The sequence below is a fragment of the Olea europaea genome, chromosome 15, assembly GCF_002742605.1.
Source record: "Olea europaea var. sylvestris chromosome 15, O_europaea_v1, whole genome shotgun sequence".
Taxonomy (NCBI): domain Eukaryota; kingdom Viridiplantae; phylum Streptophyta; class Magnoliopsida; order Lamiales; family Oleaceae; genus Olea; species Olea europaea.
Window position 1 is genome coordinate 11,124,065 of NC_036251.1, and position 13,750 is coordinate 11,137,814.

Below are 13,750 nucleotides of genomic sequence, written 5' to 3' on the forward strand. Positions count from 1 at the left end.
TGCCATTTTTTTCATGGAAAACATTTTCCTACTTTTCGTTACTGTCATATTTTCCTCAAAATTAAGGAAAATATTTTCTTTTGGAAGGGGGGGGATATGATTTTATTTTTTAGGAAATTCACTGTTTCTTTCTCTCTCTCTCTCATCTATCCACACTCTCTCATGTACCCACCAATAAAAAACGGACAAGTATAATATTTTTAAGGTTGAAAATTAAATTAATCAAATACATTTAGTTGATAATTTTCATACAAAGTACTAAACAATTGAATTACCTAAAATTTATTTTTTTCATGCATATTCCATATTTACAATCAAACGCACCTTAATAGTTATATGTTCCAAATGAGTTGAAATATGCAAGCATTCTATCATAAACATCTTCCCTTGATCTTGTGCTCAGAAGGAAATCTATATGACCATAATTTTCAAGCTAGAGAAAATATGGCTTTGATTGTAATTCTTTGAGAGTATGCTGCAAATCTGTAACATCTGCTAAGGCATCGTTTCCTCCGTACCCCATCCATAATGGCAAAGAACTGGGTTTTGGTGGCTTCAGTCGGCTGTAGTGCTTTAACTTCTTACATAGCAAAAGTACCTTCTCGGATCACTGTCAGCAAAATTACTTAACATTAGTGCCTGAAGATAAAAGAAAGTGGTACACATGCCAAAAATGCGAGCCAAACCCTGTTTTAAATACATTGGAGGTCACTAAACTTTAGCGTATTTTCACGTGCTTTGAGTCGCTCGTTCAAATTAAACTTAGCTATAATTTGATCATTCCGTCCATTCACAAATATTTATCAACAAAAAAGTGACATGATAGCTAGTTATTTGCCAGATAAGATGCCGCATCAGCTTTTACATTGGAGTCATCAATGGACATGGATACAAGGATCAAGCTAATAACAACCATTCAAGTTTAGTAACAAAGTGCTTACAAAGTTTACGTTTAGTGACCAAACTGGGACAAAATGAAGTTCAGTGAGCAACACAAAATTTCAATTAAGCTCAATCCCTGCTAGCATTTTTGAGCCAACTCATCTTCTATCTTTCTTTGGGGCAAGGAGTAAATTCTGGAAAGTTCGCAGAGAATGAATATAAAACACAATGCAAATGAGGAATAAAGATAGAGCAACAGATTGTACTCTGAAAGAGATGATTCAAGTTCTTTGCAAATGATGGATGAAGTTCATATTCAAGATAGAAATCTATCCGAGAGCTGTTGACCCAGCAGTTCTTCCCTGCATGTAATTAACACATTTGCTAAGCTAGAAAGGCATTCAAAGCAATTCACACAAAGATAAGTGAATGGTCTATAAGCCAAACCACATTATTTTCAAGACTCGGCTTGTTTTGGAGCAACATCGATTACAATACAACAAAGTAAAGTTCCGTCTTGCAATCTATCGGTTGACGAAATTGTCTTAATCGTTGCAAATAGGTTATAGAGTAAGGCTGAACTGGCTATATTGTTAAGATAGACTACCTGACACAGAGAAAGAGCAGTTAGGACTACCCTGTCTGGCCATATTTTTATAGCTTAGGGTGTTGAACCGTTAATAAACAATGTTATCACTGCCTAAAATTCTACCTTGACAACAATCGATAAAATCAGAAATGACAACTGAATTATAAGTAGAATAATGGGAGATGGGATCAGTGGAAATTATTTTTGTGATGATTCAGAAACGTATAACTCTGTACATGCATGTGAATCCATTCTATGCAACGCTAATATCATCACAAAAAGAATATTCCAATTTTATGATGTAGTAGTTATAATCTTAAAGAAATGAGCAAGGATATTAAAACATAAATGGCCCTTCTGAAACACTAAAAAATTGTTCTCGTTGCCTGATATAGCTCACATTCTATAAAATATGAATATAGCTTTATGCTATTTCTGAGAACATTTGTGATAGAAAATGAGAATAAGCTTGTTTTCTTACTTCAAACTTGTGGAGCTAAATGTCAATGAACGTTAAACACACTTGTGGACATTTCTAAAGAAAAATTTCAAGCTATATTTCGTGACAAACAATCCTAGACAGGCTTAACCCATCAGTGGTTAATTTATCATAAAACAAATTCTCTCCTTTCCTTGTATTCTATTCTACCTTCCACTTTCTCACAAGACAACTAAGGTCGCCAAAGTGAGTAAGCGACTAGGTTTTTGTTAATGTAGAAGGTGCAGTTATTTGTGGAGAAAATAGACTGAGCACCATTCAATGTTCTATTGTACACCTATTTATCAAAAGAAGAATTGAAGACGCAATCTAAATAAAAAAAATTGTCCCGTCTCTAATAGCTTAAGATGTTAAATAAGGTGGTTGAACATGGCATCAAAGTAAAAGAAAGATCTTGAGTTCAAGTTTCACCATCACACATTTATGAAAATTGTGTACATGTCAAGCCTTTGATATAAAATGAAACCTGACTTTTACGTGAAAGGGCATGTTGAAGGCTAAATTTATATATAAATGTGATCCAATTTCTAACAACTTAAGCTTTTGGATGAGGTTGTTCACCTAAGTGCAATCTAAAAAAAGTAACAAGTAGTTATGGCTAGAGGACCTGTAATTGAAGTTAGCAAGTCATCACAATCTACATGTCCATTGCAGATCATATCCATGATGAGAGTACCCCAGTCACTTAATACATCAGAGGAGAAATTCAGTTGCGGATATAATTATAACTAAAAAGCTAAAGTATAACTAAGATCTAAGGAAAGGTTAGAAAGGCAAAAAAGAAAAAAAACTACAAGATCTTTTAAAATTGAGTTGATGACTGCCCATTTCAAGCATTACCTGAAATAATAACTGATGTTCAGTAAGAGCGGAAACATTTCCATCATGAAAGTACATTTCAGACCTGAGCAAGATGCATTTTAACTAACTTAAGTGGCAAACGAGCTGTTATATGTTTCAAATATGTTATAGGACAAAGAACTGAAAGAAGCGCAGCTGCTCCAACCATTTCTACTATATCTGGTTGAGTAAAAGCAGCCAGAGAAATGATTGTTCCCTATTAAATTACAAAAAAAGTAGACGTATCACAAGCCACCATATCATCCTCTACGCAATAAAACAAAATTTAATTAACATGAGATAGAAGACCTGCAAATGTCCAACAATAAACACTCTTGAGTTAGTAACAGAATATACGTAACGAATCATTTCACCCAGATCGTAAAGAGCCAATTCCTGCCAACTCCAACCCCAGAACTCCTGAGCCAAAGAGGGGCTAACTAAAATCAGATCACTTCCTGACATGATATGTTTAAGAATAATGCATACAAAGAGAAGGTTTCATATACACCATGGCAATTTAAACAACCACCCATGCATGAAGCGTTCCTATAAATAATCAAAGTGTCTTACACATATCGGGTCATTGTCTTACAAGCTTTAAGAGGCTACAAATTCACTAAAAGTAGTAGCTTTCCTCTAGCTTTTCCTCCTCTAAAGCTTAATAATACCATTTGTTGATACATGTTCAAATAAACTGAACCTATGTGACTTTTTCATGTTTTCATTTCTAATATGATTGATGAAGTGCATAAGGAATTAGAGTTTATGATGAAATGAGGCCGTCGCAAGGCAAAATAATGGTTTTTGATTTCATGATAACTTCGGGTTTGTTCGTTTTTGACGAATTGCTAGTCTAATTCGATTGGAATCGAGCCAATGAATAAAACTCAGCGTCTTTGGCCCTAATGCAAGGCCAATTTTGGGCAAAATCCATCGTTTAGACTCTCGTTTAGACTTTTTGCTATTTATGATAATTTTTGTTTTTGCAATATCTTTTTCCATAAAATTCAGATTTGTATTCCGTTTGTTGGAGGATGATCCTGAAAATAAAGATTTTTCCATTTTAGTAGTTATCTCATATTTTTCTATTTTTGGAAAAATATCTTTTTTATTCTATTTTTTGAATTTTGCTAGGTTTTTTTCTTTTTAAGGCGTTGTAAGTCCTTTGAGGTGGCAGTTCTTGAATTCAATAAATTTTTTTTTGAGAATTTTCTCATTTTGTGATTGTTCATCTTCCCTATAATCTTCTGCTATGTCAGTTGGTATCAGAGCTGAAATCATTCCTTCACCATGTCGCCAAGGAAACGTCCTGAAGCCTGTGATGCCCCAGTAGAGGACGTACATAGACGTGATGAAATCGCACAGCTATGTCAACAAGTGGAATTGCTGACATAGCAGATTGTTGCGCTTATGCCGCAGCAGCCTGCGCTTGTAGTCCAACAGCTTGAGGATTCCGATGATGAGAATCCGTTTGCACCGCTTGAAAAACCATTGGATGTGCCAGTTCGTCGGAAAAGGGGTGGTCAGGAGGACAACCGATGTTGGGAATCAGGATTTAAGGTCAATATTCCAGAATTTCATGGTGGGTTGAGTCCAGAGAAATTTTTGGATTGGGTGACCGTAGTGGAGGAGATCTTGGAGTTTAAAGAGGGTCCTGTCGATAAATGTGTGCCTCTCGTTGCGATGAGGCTTCGTGGGCGAGCAGCGGCGTGGTGGCAACAGACTAAGGTGATGAGATCCAGGCTAGGGAAACCCAAGCTTGCATCGTGGGACAAATGGAAGAAGCATATGAAGAAACAGTTTCTGCCTTACAATTATGTATGGACCATGTACCAACAATTGCAAAATCTGCGTCAAGGTGGGAAAACGGTTAGTGATTATACCACAAATTTGTATATGTTCATTACGAGGAACGAGATGATGGAGACGGATGAGCAGTTGGTGTCACAGTACGTGGGTGGTCTTCGTCCCCAAATACAGGATACTCTCAGTATGTTTGATTCTGTGACAGTTTATGAAGCACATCAGAGGGCAATACAGATAGAGAAGCAACAGTCCAGGAGAACTACTGGTCCTTTCATTGCAGGGAGTTCTTCCAGTAACCCACAACAGCAGGTGACATGTCCTAGTAATCCTGCTCAACCTGGTCCTCGTAGAACAAACCCTGTCCAACAACCAACACGTCCTGGGGTTGGTACTGGTTGTTTTGTATGCGGAGTTATAGGCTATAGGCAGTCTAAGTGCCCCAAAAATTCGCGCAGGGGACTCTTTGTTAATGAGGGGAATGACGATTATGAAGGTCTGCCTGTATTTGACGGTGAAGGCGTAGAAGAAGCAACAGGAGAGGAAGAGTTTGTGGTTAGTGATGTGAGTCAGGCACTGGTGGTGAGGAGGAGTTTCCTGACTCCCTTGGAGAATAACACTGATTGGTTGCGTAATAATATCTCTCAATCGACATGTACTGTTGGAGGGAAGGTATGTAAATTTGTTATTGATTATGGTAGTTGTGAGAATGTGGTGGCTGGGGAGGTCGTTAAGGAGCTGGGTTTGCAGACTGAGAAACATCCCAAACCGTATAAATTAGCCTGCTGAAAAGAGGCAATGACGTAAAAGTGTCTGAATGTGCTCGAATGAGCTTCTCCATCGGACCTACCTACAAGGATCAGGTTTTATGTGATTTAGTAGAGATGGATGCATGTCATTTACTGTTAGGGAGGCTGTGGTAATTTGACAGGCATTCACTGCATGATGGATATACCAACACGTATAACTTTCTATTGGGGGAAAGAAAATTGTGTTAATACCGGATAAGGGTCCAGTACAAACAGTTGGGAACAACGCCAATTTACTGACCAGAAAGAAGTTTGAGACAGAGATGGAGGAGTATGGAGTAGTGTATGTGTTGGTTTGAAAGTCGATTGACAGTGAGCATGAAGTCCCTCTCGCAATTCAGCTATTGCTTAGTTTCATGAAGTTTTCCCAGAAGAGCTTCCAGATGGATTACCACCACTGTGGGATATTCAGCATCAGATTGACTTGGTACTTGGTGCTGTCCTGCCTAATTGAGCGCATTACAGAATGAGCCCCACTGAGCATGAGAAGTTGCACGGGCAAGTTGAGGAGCTTCTGGCAAAGGGACACATCAGGGAGAGTCTTAGTCCTTGTGCTGTTCCTGCTCTTCTCACGCCGAAGAAGGATGGCACGTGGCGCATGTGCGTGGATAGTAGGGTGATCAATAAGATTACGGTGCGTTACCACTTTCCTATTCCCCGCCTGGATGATTTGTTGGACCAGCTTACCGGTGCTTGTGTGTTTAGCAAGCTTGATTTGAAGAGTGGGTACCATTAGATTCGGATCAAGCGTGGGGATGAGTGGAAGACCGCATTTAAGATGAGGAAAGGATTGTACGAGTGGTTAGTCATGCCCTTCGGCCTCTTAAATGTGCCCAATACGTTTATGCGAGTTATGAATCAGGCTCTTCGCCCATTCATCGATAAATTTGTTGTGGTCTACTTTGATGATATTTTAATTTATAGTGCTAACGATGATGATCATGTCCAGCACCTTCGAGAAGTTCTTTCAGTTCTTCGTAGGGATAAATTATATGTTGCAGTGAAGAAGTGTTCATTTCTTACTGATAGTGTGGTGTGGGTATGTAGTGTTGAAGGCGGGGTTAGCAGTTGATACATCTAAAGTAGAGGCGATAAGTCAGTGGCCACAACCCAAGACTGTCACTGAGGTGCCGAGTTTTCATAGCCTTGCTTCCTTCTATCGCAAGTTCATACCGCATTTCAGTAGAATCATGACACCAATTACAGATTGCATGAAGGATGGTAGGTTTCAGTGGACTCACGAGGCAAAGTCGTCTTTCCAATTGATTAAGCAGAAGTTGACTACTGCTCCAGTTTTGGTGCTGCCTGACTTTACCTAACCATTTGAGCTACATTGTGATGCTTCGAAAGTGGGTATTGGTGGTGTGCTGAGTCAGAACAACCACCCCGTTGCATATTTCAGTGAGAAGCTTTCGGGCCCGAAGTCTCGGTATAGTACTTATGATATGGATTTCTAAGCAATAGTCCAGGCCGTTCGACATTGGCGTCACTATTTGTTCCATAAGGAGTTTATTTTGTATACGGATCATGACGCCCTTAAACATCTTGGTACTCAGGATAAGGTATCTGCTTGACATGCCTCTTGGATTGCTTTCTTACAGCAGTTTATTTTTGTGATCAAGCACAAGGCAGGTGCCCTTAACAAAATTGCAGATGCATTGAGTAGGCGCCAAACTCTCCTTACAGAAATGCGAGTGGAGGTTCCAGGTTTTGACAGTTTGTGTAACTTATATGCTACTGACTCATACTTCTTCCATGTTATTCAGAAGTTGCAGGAGCGTGTGCAGTCAGAGTTTGCATGTGTTGATGGTTTTCTTTTTCGTGGCAATCAGTTGTGTATTCCAGAGGGCAGTTTGAGGTTGAAGATCATTCAAGAATTGTATAATGAGGGCCATGTGGGTCGTGACCGAACATTGCAGCTTGTTGCTGCTTCTTACTTTTGATCATCATTGCACAAAGATGTCAGCAAGTTTGTGGAGTGTTGTCGGGTTTGTCACTTGGCCAAGGGCAAGGCGACAAATGCGGGCCTGTATATGCCCCTGCCTATTCCAACTTAGCCTTGGACAGACGTGAGTATGGATTTCGTTGTGGGACTCCCCAGGACTCAACGTGGGTTTGATTCAATCTTTGTAGTGGTTGATCGGTTTTCAAAGATGGTACATTTCACCCCCTACAAGAAGACTACAGATGTTGTTAATGTGGCCTTACTGTATTTTCGTGAGGTTTATCGCCTGCATGGACTGCCTACATCTATTGTGACTGATCGGGATACTCGTTTCCTCGGCCACTTCTGGCGCAGTTTATGGCGCTCGGTGAATCCACGGTTGGACTTCAACAGTGTATATCACCCTCAGACAGATGGTCAAATAGAGGTTGTGAACCGTTTCTTGGGTGATTTACTACGTTGCTTGGTTGGTGATCACATCAAGTCTTGGGATCAGAAGTTGTGTCAAGTAGAATTTGCTAACAATCATGCTTTTAACCGGAGTACAGGTTTTAGTCCATTCCAGGTGGTGTATGGCCTTGTTCCTCGTGGTCCTCTTGATCTGGTTCCAATTTCTACTTCTATTAAAATGCATGGTAAGGCTGAAGACTTTATTCAGCAATTGCAGCAGGTTCACTCACAGGCTCATGATCAGTTGCAGGGTGCTATCACTAAGTATAAGCGTGCTGTGGATCTTAAACACCAACATGTTGAATTTGAGGTAGGTGACTTTGTTTGGGCGGTGTTAACAAAAGATCGTGTTCCTGCTCATGAATACAACAAGCTTACTGCGAAGAAGATTGGTCCATTGGAGGTCATTAAGAAGATCAATCTGAATGCTTACCGTTTGAAGCTGCCCAGCCATATTCGTACATCCGACATGTTTGATATCAAGCATTTGGTGTCATTTCGTGGTGATAATTCTGATGATGATGAAGCTCCTTTCCCGTCAAATTCGAGGGTGAATTTTTCCCACCTTGGGAAGAATGGTGAAGTGCATAAGAGATTAGAGTTTATAATAAAATGGGACAGTCGCAAGGCAAAATAATGGTTTTTGATTTCATGATAACTTCGGGTTTGTTCGTTTTTGGCGAATTGTTAGTCTAATTCGATTGGAATCTAGCCAATGAATAAAACTCAGCGCCTTTGGCCCTGATGCAAGGCCAATTTTGAGCAAAATCCATCGTTTAGGCATTTTTCCTATTTATGGTAATTTTTGTTTTTGCAATATCTCTTTCCATAAAATTCGGATTTGTATTCCGTTTGTTGGAGGATGATCCTGAAGATAAAGATTTTCCATCTTAGTAGTTATCTCATATTTTTCTATTTTTGGAAAAATATCTTTTTTATTCTATTTTTCGAATTTTGCTAGGTTTTTTTCTTTTTAAGGCGTTGTAAGCCCTTTGAAGCGGCATTTCTTGAATTCAATAAAAATTTTCTTGAGAGTTTTCTCATTTTGTGATTGTTCATCTTCTCTATAATCTTTCGCTACGTCAATGACTCAATCATCGTGAGAAGAAAATGAAAATCATGTGTCACTATAGATGTTGATGTATGGTCATCTGAGGTGAAGCTGCCATTTTCCCTCTTTAATTTGATCCTCAAGAACTGAATATTGACACTTCCTATGAGGCTTTTGGGATACATTTGGGTATATTGATATATAATTTATCATCATTAAAAAATATAGAAGATAACTGAATTTTTTAGTAGACAAGGCTGACCGTCACCCAATAATACCATGGCCCTTTAAACCATGAACCCGTCTCTCTTTTTTGTTCTTCAAACCATTTTCTAATGATATTTTAAATAATAAAAATAACATATTAGAAAAAGGTATTCAAGGCGTAAGGAGTACCTATTTTTTTCAGATAAATATACATGGCTTTGACTCCAGCGTATCCCACGAACATTACCAACCTAGACATCAAAACCACGATCAGCAAGGATAAGCCCAGCGATTGATTTGGGGTATCCAAAGAACCATGCATTACCTGCCTGTTTAATCGTGGATTATGAAAATTGTCAACACAGAAGGGAAAGAGATGAAGTTCACAGAACTATAACACAATTTCATTATTCTGATCACACTTGTAGAACCATTAAACGGAAAAATCGCTGGTTTACCCTCTATCAGAGAGAAAATGTCAACGCATGACTATCATGGATGAATAACACTGTAGTATGTATGCACTCCTCCATTGTCAGTCAAAAATCAGAAATACAAGTAATTGCAAGTTATATAATTCTACTATCTAATAAAAATAGGACAGAGCTCAAGATCCATCAAGCTATAAAAGGATGTCAATTTGCTTAACGGAATGCTAAGTTCACTTTAAACTCGGCTTCCCCCTTATCAAGAAAATTGCATTATTAAGTTCAATCACAATAATGAAGAGAAGTATATGACAAGAAATACAAACATTTCAAAGCCCCAAAAGAATAAATATGTAAGAGACTTTTTTCTGCCTCTGACTTTGATATATTCATATAGAGGAGAGACTAAAGAGCAAGTGAGAAAAGAATTACCACAAAAAGTCCATGAATAAGCAGAACTGGAGGACCCCTTTGCCATCTAAAATCTCCAGAATTAGATGACACGCGCTGAATTCCCAGAATGAATCCGTCTTTTGTTAGTGTCTACAACAACTGATCACACACATTACTGATGTCAATAGTATTATTCAAACATAAATATCTTTTTAATGAAATAGGACAGGCAAATGATCATGTAATGCACATCAAAATCATGTCAATGAACATTATTTGTATGTGAATAAAAATTATACTGTTGGGTTTTTTTATACCCAATAATGCCGGACGATAATGTTAAATCGATGTTGGATAAATTAGTTATCGACACTCGGGATTAAGGACCCGACCCTAAAACTATTTAGACCATTGGAAGCAATCTAATTAATTAGTGTTGCTCAGGCCCGACTTTCACACTCATTGACGGCTTATATACGTTGGCCCACTTAACCTCTTTGTATTGGACTTGGATATTTGACATAACCTAAACTATATAAGCTAGCCTCCTTTGCTATTGTAACCTATGATGCTCGGACTCTCCAAAAAAGGCAAAGTATCCGTGTCGATACTACATGACACGGATACTGACATGGGATATGTGTCAGATTCTCGATTTTGAACTTGGACACGGCCGAAAAAGGTAGAAAACAATGGACAGTGTATTATTGCTTCTAACTTTCATTTGAGGATGCAACAACCATTTGTTTCGAGTGTTTTATAGAAATATGCAGATATTTATGGAGGATTGCAACAACATTTGCAGAAATTTGCAGAAAATGGAAGAAGAGAGTTGGAGAAGACGACTTGTTGAAGAAGACGAAAGGTTATGGGTGTGTATTAAATGGGCTTCTGTGGAGCCCAATGAAGAAGTTAAAGAAATGAAGGAATTTCAATTTTCAATAACCAGTTGGGCCGTCCCCTGTATTCTTCCAATAAAAAAAAGAAATGAAAGAAGAAATTCGTTTTTATTATAAGATGAGTTTACTTAGTGTATTATTTTCAATTTTCAATAACCAATTGGGCCGTCCTTTTTTTTAATTGTTATTATTATTTTTATTAGATAAATTGATGCATGTGTACATCTATTTTAATACATCGAAATTCGTTTCACATAAGATGGGATTTGTCTTTACATAAAATAAATATACTAATTTCTATATTTGTCTACATAGACATATGTACATTATTAAAAAGTTACGTGACATATCATTTTCAAATTGACAACCTTAACTATTCATATTTATCTCCATAACAGGTAATAACATTAATTTTTTAAATCTACAAAAAAGGAATACAAATAAAATTGTGCGAAACTTAAAAAAGAAAAGAAAAGTGACGAGTATTTCACATTCAAATTTTAGCATATTAATTCATATACAAGACAAAAACAACGTATCATCATGTCACTTTTTAATTTAAAGTAAATTTTGAATTCATATTCATAATTAAATTTTCAAACACCTTCTATGCATATCTTTGATGGATTAAGAGGGAATTCACATGAGATAGTTTACAGTTTTTTTTAATTTTTTTAATTGACGACTATATATATATATATATAGAATTCAAATGAGATAGACTTTTGAAAATAATCTGTTTTGGCTTTAATTTTAAATTGATTTCAAATTATAATCCTATTGTTAATCACGAGTTCATTTTTCAACACAAATATTAGTTAGTTAATTTTATCACAATAAAATAATATAATTGGTGAGTAGTTAAATCACCATCTATTTAGAACTCGATCAACTTATCACTTATACACGATGCTAGTCGATTTTATGCTTTTCAACGTATGATCACACAACTTCACGTAAAGGTCCTTAACCGTAAACATCCTAAATCATATCGGCTCCAACTCATTTTAATCTTTGAAATTGAAAGTAAAGTAAAAAATTGATGAGTAGTCAAATTTCCGTCCACATATAATTCGATCAGCTTGTCGTCTATGCACGACGCTAATCGATCTTATTCTTTTAAGACTACTCTCACACAACTTCACATAAACGTCCTTGATGATAAATATTATAAATCATATTGATCCCAACTCATTTTAATCTTTAAAAGTAAAATAAAGGATTGGTGAATAGTCAAATTTTCATCTATGTACAACTCGATCAACTTGTCGCCTATGCATGATTCTAATTGATCTTATTCTTTTTAGAGCGTGACCACACAACTTCATGTTAAACAGCCTTAACAATAAAAATACTAAATCATATCGATCCCAACTCACTTAATTTCTAAAAGTAAAGTAAAAAGAATGGTGAGTAATCAAATCTCCGTCTACATATAATGGTGAGTTGTCAAATCTCCGTCTACATATAACTCAATCAATTTGTCACCTACGCACGACGTTAATCAATCCTATTCGTTTTAGAATGCGATCACACAACTTCATGTTAAACGTAAAGCCATAAATACACTAGATCATATCAACCACCCCAACTCATTTTTATCTTTAAAAGTAAAGTGAAAGATTGGTGAATCGGCAAATTTTCATCTACGTACTACTCGATCAACTTGTCGCCTATGCATGACTCTAGTTGTTCTTATTCTTTTTAGAGTGCGAGCACAACTTCACATTAAACATCCTTAACCATAAATATCGTAAATTCATAAATATTGATCCCAATTCATTTAATCTCTAAATTAAAATTACTATAACGAGTCCACGTTAAATCTAGTTAATATAAAGTAAATAAAATTAATACTAACTAAAATAATATCCAATAAAACGAATTGAAAATGTAATACAGATAACCTAACCTTTATTATAGAATATTTAATTACTAACCAACCATTAACAATTAATATTGGGAGACAAAACATTATGTATAGAATAAATTACTAATCGAAATTAACAATTAAAATTGGGAATATAGAAATCAAGCCGCCAATTAGTTTCATTTTTCCATAATTTGCACCAGACTTCCAGATTCTTCATTATTTTATTAACGCTTGGTATTGCAATTTGACGTATTAGCTTCATCTTAATATTAATCACGAGTTCATCTTCAACATTTTGCACCAGAATTCCATATTCTTCATATTAATCATAAGTTCATCTTCAACATATTTGCACCAGACTTCTAGATTCTTCATATTAATCACGATTTCATCTTAAACATATTTCTTCAGTCAAGTTCATCTTCCTGTACAAGAACTTATTTCTTCAATCAAATATCTAGTCAAAAAAATTCTAGAATCTTGCATATTCCTAATTTCAAAGAATGAATCCATCTAACTCTACAATAAAAACACCTCAACGACCATCAAATCTTCGTGCAAATCATTTCGATGATAAGCCACTATGGAACCATGTGAAGGTACTCACCACGTTAGTAAGCGGAGCTGGAAACCGGACTTGGAGTTGCAACTATTGCAACAAAAAGGTGATTGCATCTTACACCAAAGTGGAGGCTCATTTGCTAAAACTTCCAAATCATGGAGTTGAGTGCTGAAAATAATAACAGATGACATTCATCAATCAACCAAGAGGGAACACGAACAAGTCGAGAGGAAAAAATTACAAGATGAGGTCAATGAAAGAAAAAGGGCAGAATATATTTCATTACCGAGTGCTTCCGATTTACTGCAACAGAAAAGGAAAAAAAGAGGAGAGCTTGGACCTCTAGAAAAGACCTTCATCATGGTGCATAGGGATACGGTTGACAAAGAGGCAGCCAAAATGTTCTTCGCTAGTGCATTATCGTTCAACTTTGCAAAATCTCCTTATTTCAGACAATTTTGTAGAACTTTGGCCAATGGTAACTTGGCTGGTTATAAAACCCTCCTACTTATAATCG